The following is a 15,946-nucleotide window of genomic DNA, read 5'->3' on the forward strand; positions in this document are numbered from 1 at the left end:
TCACAAGCCAAGGTGAGTCCAAGCCCTTCTATGCTGCTGCATAAATTATGTAATATGCAAGGGAGATAATTATACTTTAGCTAAGAAAGTAATACTAAGTGTATGTTGTGTAGTAAGCTGTTAGACAATTTTGACTTCACAGGCCCATCTAGCGGAATCCACTCAGCTCTGACTACAGGACAAGATTCATCCCAATAAATATCAGCCTGCTCTTGACTCACCACTATCTTTCCAATGTACTCACAACATCCTTTCTATTTGAACTGTGGAGATAAATTCTGAAAAAAACACCAGCTTAAAACCAGTGTTTCCCTAACGTAGAAATCTTTATTAGCAACCGTATTAACTATTTTCTTTTCTCTCCTTTCACATTTGTTTGTGTGGTATTATGTGGTAAACATATCCGTAAATCCCTGCATCACATGACGCCTACTGCTGTAAACAGTGTCACATGCATGACTTTAAAGAGGCTGAGGCCTCTATCGAAACCCTGTTTGTCCCCCAAGTGGACATATGCTCTATATAGTGAACTACTTTTGACCAGTCCTGGTCAGAAGTAGTGCATTATGTAGGGAATAGGGTGCCATGTAGAGCACCAACCTCTTAATGGAACCAGTGGTTATGTTCATCTTGTGGAGGAAGGCTCAGGGGGGTAGGGATAACGGTCACACCGTGGTATGCCTTGATGGAGAGGAGAGAGCATGCTCTACATTTCAAGACAGGAGGAAGAAGCCTGTTTTTAAGTGGCTGCTCCAATCTCTCTCTTGTCAAATACACTGAGTATACCAAACATTATGAACACCTTCCTAATATTGAGTTGCGCCCCCCCCCCATCCTTTTGTCCTCAGAACAGCCTCAATTTGTCGGGGCTTGCACTCTACGAGATGTTGAAAGCGTTCCACAGGGATGTTGGCATATGTTGACTCCAATGCTTCCCACAGTTGTGTCAAGTTGGCTGGATATCCTTTGGGTGGTGGACCATTCTTGATACACACAGAAACTGCAGTGTTGCAGTTCGTAACACAAACAGGTGCGCCTGGCACCTACTACAATACCCTGTTCAAAAGGCACTTAAATATTTTGTCTTGCCCATTCACCTTCTGAATGGAACACATACACAATCTATGTCTCAAGGCTTAACAATTCTGCTTTAACTTGTCTCCTCCCCTTCATCTAAACTGATTGAAGTGGATGTAACAAGTGTTACAACCTCTAACTAACAATGGGAAACCACACACTGAGTAAAGGAATAACATGAATTTATTCCATAAATAAAGTAAACACTCAACAATAATCAGATGAGGCATAAAGGTCAGTAAATTAGGTGTCAACTACCAAGGCCACAAAGAAACAATCAAAGGTATGCATGGAGAGAGGAATCTCTTGCAGAACGGGGAAACAGTGGCTTTATGCCACAGCTGAGCTTTCACAGGTGTGCCCCATAGGCACTGATGACCCTCCCAGCTCCGCCCACCTCTCCTACTCCGCCCACCAATCTCCTGCAGGAAGTAGGCACAGCAAAACACAGTAGAAAGAGCAGGGAGGGGCCGTGACGTCAATCATTTTTTATTTAACCTTTATTTTAACAGGGAAGACATATTGAGACCTAGGTCTCTTTTACAAATGCGCCCTGTACATAAATATACACATTATAAAAATATATGTTTTTACTCACACACAAAAGCAGATTTACCTAGTTCGGTTTATGAAGTAGGGCCTTGTAAACAAAAAGGGAGTAATGTAGAGATCTACGGGTCTTTAGCAAAGTCCACCGAACCTTTTGATACGAGATACAGTATCAAAACTGTCAGTTGTAACAAAACGAAGGGCACTGTGGTAGATGGCATCCAAAGGTTTAAGAATAGTACGTAATACAGTGTATTTCGTGATACCTGAACTAAAGTACAGTCGTGGCCAAAAGTTTTGAGAATGACACAAATATACATTTGCACAAAGTCTGCTGCCTCAGTTTGTATGAGGGCAATTTGCATATACTCCAGAATGTTATGAAGAGTGATCAGATGAATTGCAATTAATTTGCCAAGTCCCTCTTTGCCATGCAAATGAACTGAATCCCCAAAAAACATTTCCACTGCATTTCAGCCCTGCTACAAAAGAACCAGCTGACATGTCAGTGATTCTCTCGTTAACACAGGTGTGAGTGTTGACGAGGACAAGGCTGGAGATCACTCTGTCAGGCTGATTGAGTTAGAAAAACAGACTGGAAGCTTCAAAAGGAGGGTGGTGCTTGGAATCATAGTTCTTCATCTGTCAACCATGGTTACCTGCAAGAAAACACGTGCTGTCATCATTGCTTTGCACAAAAAAGGGCTTCACAGGCAAGGATATTGCTGCCAGTACAATTCCACCTAAATCAACCATTTATCGGATCATCAAGAACTTCAAGGACAGCGGTTCAAATGTTGTGAAGAAGGCTTCAGGGCGCCCAATAAATTCCAGCAAGCACCTAAAGTTGATTCAGCTGCGGGATCGGGGCACCGCCAGTACAGAGCTTGCTCAGGAATGGCAGCAGGCAGGTGTGAGTGCATCTGCACGCACAGTGAGGCGAAGACTTTTGGAGGGTGGCCTGGTGTCAAGAAGGGCAGCAAAGAAGCCACTTCTCTCCAGGAAAAACTTCAGGGACAGACTGATATTCTGCAAAAGGTACAGGGATTGGACTGCTGAGGACTGGGGTAAAGTCATTTTCTCTGATGAATCCCCTTTCCGATTGTTTGGGGCATCCGGAAAAAAGCTTGTCCGGAGAAGACAAGGTGAGCGCTACCATCAGTCCTGTGTCATGCCAACAGTAAAGCATCCTGAGACCATTCATGTGTGGGGTTGCTTCTCAGCCAAGGGAGTGGGCTCACTCACAATTTTGCCTAAGAACACAGCCATGAATAAAGAATGGTACCAACACATCCTCCGAGAGCAACTTCTCCCAACCATCCAGGAACAGTTTGATGACGAACAATGCCTTTTCCAGCATGATGGACCACCTTGCCATAAGGCAAAAGTGATAACTAAGTGGCTCGGGTAACAAAACATCGATATTTTGGGTCCATGGCCAGGAAACTCCCCAGACGTTAATCCCTTTGAGAACTTGTGGTCAATCCTCAAGAGGTGGGTGAACAAACAAAAACCCACAAATTCTGACAAACTCCAAGCATTGATTATGCAAGAATGGGCTGCCATCAGTCAGGATGTGGCCCAGAAGTTAATTGACAGCATGCCAGGGCGGATTGCAGAGGTCTTGAAAAAGAATGGTCAACACTGCAAATATTGACTCTTTGCATTAACTTCATGTAATTGTCAATAAAAAGCCTTTGACACTTATGAAATGCTTGTAATTATACTTCAGTATTCCATAGTAACATCTGACAAAAATATCTAAAGACACTGAAACAGCAAACTTTGTGGAAATTAATATTTGTGTAATTCTCCAAACTTTTGGCCACGACTGTGTATTATTCACTTATCACTGATCTTCACAAAATATTCCATAATGTCAATGTGAAAAGAAAAATTCTACAAATGACTACAAATGAAATAACTAAAATACACTGAGTGTACAAAACATTAGGAACACCTTCCTAATATTGAGTTTCATTCTACAAGGTGTTGAAAGCGTTCCAAAGGGATGCTGGGCCATGTTGACTCCAACGCTTCCCACAGTTGTATCAAGTTGGCTGGATTTCCTTTGGGTAGTGGACCATTCTTGATACACACGGGAAACTGTTGAGCGTGAAAAACCCAGCAGCATTGCAGTGCTTGACACGGTTCCATGAAACTTTTTTTTCCCATCACCAATTAGCAGTACTCTCAACTGGACAGTGTGTGGCAGCTGTGTTCTGCATGTCTGTTGTTCACACCATTATAATGAAACAGAGTTGTTACACACTCTCTCCAGCTGAAACACCATCACTTTATATCTATATATAGGTCCCTCTATGGGTTATCTAAGATTGTCACAGGAACCAATACATTTAAAGCTATATAATGGCAATACAATGCTGAACAAACATTTCACCCTAAGTTTTATCATTAAACTTTTGTGTGTTCTATGTCATTCCATTCAGTCTTTTCCTTAATTCATGACACATTGTGAATATTTCATATGCCTCTATGGCAGTGTCTGGCTTCTATGGCAGTGTCGGGCCTCTATACAGTAGCAGTGTCTGGCCTCTATGGCAGTGTCTGGCCTCTATACAATAGCAGTGTCTGGACTCTATACAGTAGCAGTGTCTGGCCTCTATACAGTAGCAGTGTCTGGCCTCTATACAATAGCAGTGTCTGGACTCTATACAGTAGCAGTGTCTGGACTCTCTACAGTAGCAGTGTCTGGACTCTATACAGTAGCAGTGTCTGGACTCTACAGTAGCAGTGTCTGGACTCTATACAGTAGCAGTGTCTGGACTCTATACAGTAGCAGTGTCTGTACTCTATACAGTAGCAGTGTCTGGACTCTACAGTAGCAGTGTCTGGACTCTATACAGTAGCAGTGTCTGGACTCTATACAGTAGCAGTGTCTGGACTCTATACAGTAGCAGTGTCTGGACTCTATACAGTAGCAGTGTCTGGACTCTATACAGTAGCAGTGTCTGTACTCTATACAGTAGCAGTGTCTGGCCTCTATACAGTAGCAGTGTCTGGCCTCTATACAGTAGCAGTGTCTGGACTCTATACAGTAGCAGTGTCTGTCCTCTATACAGTAGCAGTGTCTGTCCTCTATACAGTAGCAGTGTCTGTCCTCTACAGTAGCAGTGTCTGGACTCTATACAGTAGCAGTGTCTGTACTCTATACAGTAGCAGTGTCTGGACTCTACAGTAGCAGTGGCTGGCCTCTATACAGTAGCAGTGTCTGGACTCTCTACAGTAGCAGTGTGTGTACTCTATACAGTAGCAGTGTCTGGACTCTATACAGTAGCAGTGTCTGGACTCTACAGTAGCAGTGTCTGTCCTCTATACAGTAGCAGTGTCTGGTCTCTATACAGTAGCAGTGTCTGGCCTCTATACAGTAGCGGTGTCTGGACTCTATACAGTAGCAGTGTCTGGCCTCTATACAGTAGCAGTGTGTGTACTCTATACAGTAGCAGTGTCTGGACTCTATACAGTAGCAGTGTCTGGACTCTACAGTAGCAGTGTCTGTCCTCTATACAGTAGCAGTGTCTGGTCTCTATACAGTAGCAGTGTCTGGCCTCTATACAGTAGCAGTGTCTGGACTCTATACAGTAGCAGTGTCTGTACTCTATACAGTAGCAGTGTCTGGGCTCTATACAGTAGCAGTGTCTGGCCTCTATACAGTAGAAGCGTCTGGACTCTATACAGTAGCAGTGTCTGTCCTCTATACAGTAGCAGTGTCTGGACTCTATACAGTAGCAGTGTCTGTCCTCTACAGTAGCAGTGTCTGGACTCTATACAGTAGCAGTGTCTGTACTCTATACAGTAGCAGTGTCTGGACTCTACAGTAGCAGTGTCTGGCCTCTATACAGTAGCAGTGTCTGGACTCTATACAGTAGCAGTGTCTGTCCTCTATACAGTAGCAGTGTCTGGCCTCTATACAGTAGCAGTGTCTGGCCTCTATACAGTAGCAGTGTCTGGCCTCTATACAGTAGCAGTGTCTGGACTCTACAGTAGCATTGTCTGGACTCTACAGTAGCAGTGTCTGGACTCTATACAGTAGCAGTGTCTGGCCTCTATACAGTAGCAGTGTCTGGACTCTACAGTAGCAGTGTCTGGCCTCTATACAGTAGCAGTGTCTGGCCTCTATACAGTAGCAGTGTCTGGCCTCTACAGTAGTAGTGTCTGGCCTCTATACAGTAGCAGTGTCTGGACTCTACAGTAGCATTGTCTGGACTCTACAGTAGCAGTGTCTGGACTCTATACAGTAGCAGTGTCTGGCCTCTATACAGTAGCAGTGTCTGGACTCTACAGTAGCAGTGTCTGGCCTCTATACAGTAGCAGTGTCTGGCCTCTATACAGTAGCAGTGTCTGGCCTCTACAGTAGTAGTGTCTGGCCTCTATACAGTAGCAGTGTCTGGACTCTACAGTAGTTGTGTCTGGACTCTATACAGTAGCAGTGTCTGGCCTCTATACAGTAGCAGTGTCTGGACTCTACAGTAGTAGTGTCTGGACTCTATACAGTAGCAGTGTCTGGACTCTATACAGTAGCAGTGTCTGGACTCTATACAGTAGTAGTGTCTGAACTCTATACAGTAGCAGTGTCTGGACTCTATACAGTAGCAGTGTCTGGACTCTATACAGTAGCAGTGTCTGGACTCTATACAGTAGCAGTGTCTGGACTCTATACAGTAGCAGTGTCTGGACTCTATACAGTAGCAGTGTCTGGACTCTATACAGTAGCAGTGTCTGGACTCTATACAGTAGCAGTGTCTGGACTCTACAGTAGTAGTGTCTGGCCTCTATACAGTAGTAGTGTCTGGACTCTATACAGTAGCAGTGTCTGGACTCTATACAGTAGTAGTGTCTGGACTCTACAGTAGCAGTGTCTGGACTCTATACAGTAGCAGTGTCTGGACTCTACAGTAGTAGTGTCTGGCCTCTATACAGTAGTAGTGTCTGGACTCTATACAGTAGCAGTGTCTGGACTCTATACAGTAGCAGTGTCTGGACTCTACAGTAGTAGTGTCTGGATTCTACAGTAGTAGTGTCTGGCCTCTATACAGTAGCAGTGTCTGGACTCTATACAGTAGCAGTGTCTGGACTCTACAGTAGTAGTGTCTGGCCTCTATACAGTAGCAGTGTCTGGACTCTATACAGTAGCAGTGTCTGGCCTCTATACAGTAGCAGTGTCTGGACTCTACAGTAGTAGTGTCTGGACTCTATACAGTAGTAGTGTCTGGACTCTACAGTAGCAGTGTCTGGCCTCTATACAGTAGCAGTGTCTGGACTCTACAGTAGTAGTGTCTGGACTCTATACAGTAGCAGTGTCTGGACTCTACAGTAGCAGTGTCTGGCCTCTATACAGTAGTAGTGTCTGGCCTCTATGCAGAGCAGTGTCTGGTCTCTATACAGTAGCAGTGTCTGTCCTCTATACAGTAGTAGTGTCTGGTCTAGGCGTATCTATGGATTTAAAGGAAGCGTTTCTATTTTAGTGATTGCCTGCTGGGAACTAGACAGTGTGACAGTGAGTATTACAGTATACGCATACAGTATATACAGTGGGGCAAAAAAGTATTTAGTCAGCCACCAATTGTGCAAGTTCTCCCACTTAAAAAGATGAGAGAGGCCTGTAATTTTCATCATAGGTACACTTCAACTATGCCAGACCAAATGAGAAAAGAAAATCCAGAAAATCACATTGTAGGATTTTTTATGAATTTATATGCAAATTATGGTGGAAAATAAGTATTTGGTCACCTACAAACAAGCAAGATTTCTGGCTCTCACAGACCTGTAACTTCTTCTTTAAGAGGCTCCTCTGTCCTCCACTCGTTACCTGTATTAATGGCACCTGTTTGAACTTGTTATCAGTATAAAAGACACCTGTCCACAACCTCAAACAGTCACACTACAAACTCCACTATGGCCAAGACCAAAGAGCTGTCAAAGGACACCAGAAACAAAATTGTAGACCTGCACCAGGCTGGGAAGACTGAATCTGCAATAGGTAAGCAGCTTGGTTTGAAGAAATCAACTGTGGGAGCAATTATTAGGAAATGGAAGACATACAAGACCACTGATAATCTCCCTTGATCTGGGGCTCCACGCAAGATCTCACCCCGTGGGGTCAAAATGATCACAAGAACGGTGAGCAAAAATCCCAGAACCACACGGGGGGACCTAGTGAATGACCTGCAGAGAGCTGGGACCAAAGTAACAAAGCCTACCATCAGTAACACACTACGCCGCCAGGGACTCAAATCCTGCAGTGCCAGACGTGTCCCCCTGCTTAAGCCAGTACATGTCCAGGCCCGTCTGAAGTTTGCTAGAGAGCATTTGGATGATCCAGAAGAAGATTGGGAGAATGTCATATGTTCAGATGAAACCGAAATATAACTTTTTGGTAAAAACTCAACTCGTCGTGTTTGGAGGACAAAGAATGCTGAGTTGCATCCAAAGAACACCATACCTACTGTGAAGCATGGGGGTGGAAACATCATGTTTTGGGGCTGTTTTTCTGCAAAGGGACCAGGACGACTGATCCGTGTAAAGGAAAGAATGAATGGGGCCATGTATCGTGAGATTTTGAGTGAAAACCTCCTTCCATCATCAAGGGCATTGAAGATGAAACGTGGCTGGGTCTTTCAGCATGACAATGATCCCAAACACACCGCCCGGGCAACGAAGGAGTGGCTTCGTAAGAAGCATTTCAAGGTCCTGGAGTGGCCTAGCCAGTCTCCAGATCTCAACCCCATAGAAAATCTTTGGAGGGAGTTGAAAGTCCGTGTTGCCCAGCAACAGCCCCAAAACATCACTGCTCTAGAGGAGATCTGCATGGAGGAATGGGCCAAAATACCAGCAACAGTGTGTGAAAACCTTGTGAAGACTTACAGAAAACGTTTGACCTCTGTCATTGCCAACAAAGGGTATATAACAAAGTATTGAGATAAACTTTTGTTATTGACCAAATACTTATTTTCCACCATAATTTGCAAATAAATTCATTAAAAATCCTACAATGTGATTTTCTGGAATTTTTTTTCTCATTTTGTCTGTCATAGTTGAAGTGTACCTATGATGAAAATTACAGGCCTCTCTCATCTTTTTAAGTGGGAGAACTTGCACAATTGGTGGCTGACTAAATACTTTTTTGCCCCACTGTATATGGTGCAATTTGGGACACAAACCAAACAAAGCTTCCCAAAACCAGCCTTTGACCAAACAGGGTATTTTGTTTGTTATACTTAACTCTTATGGCCACTGTGGTTTATCATATTTGCTGCCTACATGTGAGGTCATTTGCCTGCTGTCAGGATATATATATTTTTAAGGGGATGTAGGTTTGTGTGTGCGCACTCGTGTGTGTGTGTGTGTGTGTGTGTGTGTGTGTGTGTGTGTGTGTGTGTGTGTGTGTGTGTGTGTGTGTGTGTGTGTGTGTGTGTATACAGTGCCTAAAGAAAAGTCCACACCCCAATTGGATTTCTTCACATTTTATTGTGTTACAAAGTGGGATTAAAATTGATTTCATTGTAATTGTTTGTCAACAATCTACACAAAATACTATGTAGAAGTAAAATGCCCCCCCAAAATTATGATTATTGAAAAATAAACACTAATACACCTTGATTAGATAAGTATTCACCCCCCTGAGTCAATACATGTTAGAAACTCCTTTGGCAGCGATTACAGCTGTGAGTCTTATTGGGTAAGTCTCATAAGAGTTTTGCACACCTGCATTGTGCAATATTTTCTCATTATTGAATGGGCAAGGTCAAATATTTACGTGCCTTTGAACAGGGTATGGTAGCAGGTGCCAGGAGCACTGGTTTGTGTCAAGCACTGCAATGCTGCTGAGTTTTTCACGCTCAACAGTTTCCCGTGTGTATCAAGAATGGTCCACTACCCAAAGGAAATCCAGCCAACTTGATACAACTGTGGGAAGCATTGGAGTCAACATGGCCCAGCATCCCTTTGGAACGCTTTCAACACCTTGTAGAATGAAACTCAATATTAGGAAGGTGTTCCTAATATTTTGTCCACTCAGTGTATTTGAGTTATTTCATTTGTAGTCATTTGTAGAATTTTTATTTTCACTCTGACATTATGGAATATTTAGTGAAGATCAGTGATAAGAGAATAACGTACTTTAGTTCAGGTAACACGATATACACTGTATTAACTAAACAATGTACAAAGTACACGTTAGCTGTGTGTGAGAGAGAGCATGCATAGAAGACACTCCCAATCCCCAAGCCTGTTCCTGTGCTATGGTATGACTGGGAAGGGAAACAAAGAAACAAGTGGATCAAGAGATGTACTGTAAATGGAATGAACAAATAAACTGGGACCAAACCTGGGACACACAGTACGTACTGATATGGCTAACCCTTCCTTTCTTTCTCCCTGCTCTCTAATGGCCCTCCCTGCGTTGCTAGGTCCTCTTGGACTAACACCACCTATCTAACGGCCCGCCGCGCGTTGCTAGGTCCTCTTGGACTAACACCACCTATCTAACAGCCCTCCCTGCGTTGCTAGGGCCTCTTGGACTAACACCACCTATCTAACAGCCCTCCCTGCGTTGCTAGGGCCTCTTGGACTAACACCACCTATCTAACGGCGCTCCCTGCGTTGCTAGGGCCTCTTGGACTAACACCACCTATCTAACAGCCCTCCCTGCGTTGCTAGGGCCTCTTGGACTAACACCACCTATCTAACAGCCCTCCCTGCGTTGCTAGGGCCTCTTGGACTAACACCACCTATCTAACGGCGCTCCCTGCGTTGCTAGGGCCTCTTGGATAACACCACCTATCTAACGGCCCTCCCTGCGTTGCTAGGGCCTCTTGGACTAACACCACCTATCTAACGGCGCTCCCTGCGTTGCTAGGGCCTCTTGGATAACACCACCTATCTAACGGCCCTCCCTGCGTTGCTAGGGCCTCTTGGACTAACACCACCTATCTAACGGCCCTCCCTGCGTTGCTAGGACCTCTTGGACTAACACCACCTATCTAACGGCCCTCCCTGCGTTGCTAGGGCCTCTTGGACTAACACCACCTATCTAACGGCCCTCCCTGCGTTGCTAGGGCCTCTTGGACTAACACCACCTATCTAACGGCGCTCCCTGCGTTGCTAGGGCCTCTTGGACTAACACCACCTATCTAACGGCCCTCCCTGCGTTGCTAGGGCCTCTTGGACTAACACCACCTATCCAACGGCCCTCCCTGCGTTGCTAGGGACTCTTGGACTAACACCACCTATCTAACGGCCCTCCCTGTGTTGCTAGGTCCTCTTGGACTAACACCACCTATCTAACGGCCCTCCCTGTGTTGCTAGGGCCTCTTGGACTAACACCACCTATCTAACAGCCCTCCCTGCATCGTTAGGGCCTCTTGGACTAACACCACCTATCTAACGGCCCTCCCTGCGTTGCTAGGGCCTCTTGGACTAACACCACCTATCTAACGGCCCTCCCTGCGTTGCTAGGTCCTCTTGGACTAACACCACCTATCTAATGGCCCTCCCTGCGTTGCTAGGTCCTCTTGGACTAACACCACCTATCTAACGGCCCTCCCTGCGTTGCTAGGCCCTCTTTGACTAACACCACCTATCTAACGGCCCTCCCTGTGTTGCTAGGTCCTCTTGGACTAACACCAGCTATCTGACGGCCCTGCCTGCGTTGCTAGGCCCTCTTGGACTAACACCACCTATCTAACAGCCCTCCCTGTGTTGCTAGGCCCTCTTGGACTAACACCACCTATCTAACGGCCCTCCCTGTGTTGCTAGGTCCTCTTGGACTAACACCAGCTATCTAACGGCCCTCCCTGCGTTGCTAGGGCCTCTTGGACTAACACCACCTATCTAACAGCCCTCCCTGCGTTGCTAGGTCCTCTTGGACTAACACCAGCTATCTAACAGCCCTCCCTGCGTTGCTAGGTCCTCTTGGACTAACACCAGCTATCTAACGGCCCTCCCTGCGTTGCTAGGGCCTCTTGGACTAACACCACCTATCTAACAGCCCTCCCTGCGTTGCTAGGGCCTCTTGGACTAACACCACCTATCTAACGGCCCTCCCTGCGTTGCTAGGGCCTCTTGGACTAACACCACCTATCTAACAGCCCTCCCTGCATCGTTAGGGCCTCTTGGACTAACACCATCTATCTAACGGCCCGCAGCGTGTTGCTAGGTCCTCTTGGACTAACACCACCTATCTAACGGCCCTCCCTGCGTTGCTAGGCCCTCTTGGACTAACACCACCTATCTAACAGCCCTCCCTGTGTTGCTAGGCCCTCTTGGACTAACACCACCTATCTCACGGCCCTCCCTGTGTTGCTAGGGCCTCTTGGACTAACACCACCTATCTAACGGCCCTCCCTGCGTTGCTAGGTCCTCTTGGACTAACACCACCTATCTAACAGCCCTCCCTGTGTTGCTAGGCCCTCTTGGACTAACACCACCTATCTAACGGCCCTCCCTGTGTTGCTAGGTCCTCTTGGACTAACACCAGCTATCTGACGGCCCTCCCTGCGTTGCTAGGCCCTCTTGGACTAACACCACCTATCTAACGGCCCTCCCTGTGTTGCTAGGTCCTCTTGGACTAACACCAGCTATCTAACGGCCCTCCCTGTTTTGCTAGGTCCTCTTGGACTAACACCAGCTATCTAACGGCCCTCCCTGCGTTGCTAGGGCCTCTTGGACTAACACCACCTATCTAACAGCCCTCCCTGCGTTGCTAGGTCCTCTTGGACTAACACCACCTATCTAACGGCCCTCCCTGCGTTGCTAGGGCCTCTTGGACTAACACCACCTATCTAACGGCCCTCCCTGCGTTGCTAGGGCCTCTTGGACTAACACCACCTATCTCACGGCCCTCCCTGTGTTGCTAGGGCCTCTTGGACTAACACCACCTATCTAACAGCCCTCCCTGCATCGTTAGGGCCTCTTGGACTAACATCACCTATCTAACGGCCCGCAGCGTGTTGCTAGGTCCTCTTGGACTAACACCACCTATCTAACGGCCCTCCCTGCGTTGCTAGGGCCTCTTGGACTAACACCACCTATCTAATGGCCCTCCCTGTGTTGCTAGGTCCTCTTGGACTAACACCAGCTATCTGACGGCCCTCCCTGCGTTGCTAGGCCCTCTTGGACTAACACCACCTATCTAACGGCCCTCCCTGTGTTGCTAGGTCCTCTTGGACTAACACCAGCTATCTGACGGCCCTCCCTGCGTTGCTAGGCCCTCTTGGACTAACACCACCTATCTAACGGCCCTCCCTGTGTTGCTAGGTCCTCTTGGACTAACACCAGCTATCTGACGGCCCTCCCTGCGTTGCTAGGCCCTCTTGGACTAACACCACCTATCTAACGGCCCTCCCTGCGTTGCTAGGCCCTCTTGGACTAACACCACCTATCTAACAGCCCTCCCTGCGTTGCTAGGGCCTCTTGGATAACACCACCTATCTAACGGCCCTCCCTGCGTTGCTAGGGCCTCTTGGACTAACACCACCTATCTAACAGCCCTCCCTGCGTTGCTAGGGACTCTTGGACTAACACCACCTATCTAACAGCCCTCCCTGCATCGTTAGGTCCTCTTGGACTAACACCACCTATCTAACGGCCCTCCCTGCGTTGCTAGGGCCTCTTGGACTAACACCACCTATCTAACGGCCCTCCCTGCGTTGCTAAGGCCTCTTGGACTAACACCACCTATATTTGTCTTCAGCCGTCAACCTAGTCATGGTCCCAAACGGCACCATATTCCTTATTTAGTGCACTACTTTTGACCAGAGACATTTGGAATATAGGGAATAGTAGTGCACACGTCAGCAACCCAGAGTGAACAGTTGGTTGAACTGATGTCATTACTGGTTGAAATATGGTAAAAAATTACATCATTACTGGCTGAAATATGGTTGAAATTGTGTTATTGGAACCAGTTTTGTCCACTGGGAAAGGTTTAAATGTTGAAGTACAGGAATAGTTTTCTTTGTTTCTTTATTAGTTGTACAATATATCAACACAGTACTTTCATGAGACTAGATGTAAATAGATACATTAGTTATAATTGTTCTGCCTACCTAGAGGTTACAATTTCTTCACACGAATAAGAGATTAAACAGAAGGGGGGAAACATCCAGCAGCAATTGGCTGGATAACATCATCATTGTTGAAAAGAAACATCCCATCTGTTTCAGTTGTTTGAGTGTGGGGTAACAGTATTAGTTAATGTAGTGGACTGTGTCCTGTGAATGATTACACATTCCTCATGATCGATGAAACATACAGCAGCCCATTACTTTTATCAACATTTCTTCAGTCCACTGATAGTTGTTGAAAAGAAAGTCAGCCAGAGGGTCTGTCTGCTAGCCCATCTCTGTATGTAGGATTTAGAGTGTGGGGTTAGGATTTTAGAGTGTGGGGTTAGGATTTAGAGTGTGGGGTTAGGATTTGGAGTGTGGGGTTAGGATTTAGAGTGTGGAGTTAGGATTTGGAGTGTGGGGTTAGGATTTGGAGTGTAGAGTTAGGATTTGGAGTGTGGAGTTAGGATTTAGAGTGTGGGGTTAGGATTTGGAGTGTAGAGTTAGGATTTGGAGTGTGGAGTTAGGATTTAGAGTGTGGGGTTAGGATTTGGAGTGTAGAGTTAGGATTTGGAGTGTGGGGTTAGGATTTAGAGTGTGGAGTTAGGATTTGGAGTGTGGAGTTAGGATTCTGAGTGTGGAGTTAGGATTTAGAGTGTGGGGTTAGGATTTAGAGTGTGGAGTTAGGATTTAGAGTGTGGGGTTAGGATTTAGAGTGTGGGGTTAGGATTTAGAGTGTGGAGTTAGGATTTAGAGTGTGGGGTTAGGATTTAGAGTGTGGAGTTAGGATTTAGAGTGTGGGGTTAGGATTTAGAGTGTGGGGTTAGGATTTAGAGTGTGGGGTTAGGATTTAGAGTGTGGGGTTAGGATTTAGAGTGTGGAGTTAGGATTTAGAGTGTGGGGTTAGGATTTAGAGTGTGGGGTTAGGATTTAGAGTGTGGGGTTAGGATTTAGAGTGTGGAGTTAGGATTTAGAGTGTGGGGTTAGGATTTAGAGTGTGGAGTTAGGATTTAGAGTGTGGGGTTAGGATTTAGAGTGTGGAGTTAGGATTGGGAGAAGGGCTTTCCAACCATGTTCCTGGAGTGCTACCTTCCTGCAGGTTTTCACTCCAACCCCAGTTGTAACTAACCTGATTCAGTTGATCAACTAGCTAGATTAGGGCGCTAGATTAGGGTTGGAGTGAAAACCTACAGGACAGTAGCTCTCCAGGATCAGGGTTGGAGAGACCTGATGTAGAGCAGGGTTTCTCAAATTTGGTCCTGTTTTTTGCCCTAGCACTGCACAACTAATTAAAATAATCAAAGCTTGATGATGAGTTATTTATTTGAATCAGCTGTGTAGTGCTAGGGCAAAAAACAAAACGTGTACCCAGGGGGGGCCTCAGGACCGATTTTGGGAAACTCTGAATTAGAGTATGGGGTAATTGGGTTGTAGTGTACTGTAGTGTAGCATTGTGTCTGTTCTCTGTCAGGAGGTGTAAAACAGGCTCTGCTCCGGAGGCCTCCATACGCACGCACACACACACACACACACACACACACACACACACACACACACACACACACACACACACACACACACACACACACACACACACACACACACACACACACACACACACACACACACACACACACACACACACACACACACACACACACACACACACACACACACACACACACACACACACACACACACACCCCACCCCCCCCAGGCTGGGGCTCTGGGCCGCAGACACCATAGGAGTGGAAACTTGCGTCACGTAAATGAATCTCACATGAAGTAGTAGCTACCGGTACAGACCGGCTGTTTTCTACCACAGACAGAGAGAGAAAGACACAGACAGAGAGAGAAAGACATAGAGAGAAAAAGACAGAGACAGGCAGAGAGACAGAGAAAAATACAGAGACAGACAGACAGAGAAAGACAGACAGACAGTAGCCTTTGTTGAGGCCCTTCAGTTTGGAGCAGGGTTTCGTTGCTGAAGAGCTAAACATAACAGTTTAATAAGCCATCAACAGTAATAGAAGAGTTATTATGTTAGACATGTCTTTTGTTTGATACAGTAGAGTACCACCTGTGGCTGAACAGCACACACTGGTATGTTACTGAGAATAATGAATGGTTCTTCTGCTGTAACGCTCACCATTGATCTATGGGAATTGTTTTACAGTATGTCTCTGACAGTCGGCTTACGGGCTTGTCCCATATGGCACCCTATTCCCTATAATAGGACTCTGATCAAAAGT

Source organism: Salvelinus alpinus, chromosome 28, assembly GCF_045679555.1.
Source record: "Salvelinus alpinus chromosome 28, SLU_Salpinus.1, whole genome shotgun sequence".
NCBI lineage: Eukaryota > Metazoa > Chordata > Actinopteri > Salmoniformes > Salmonidae > Salvelinus > Salvelinus alpinus.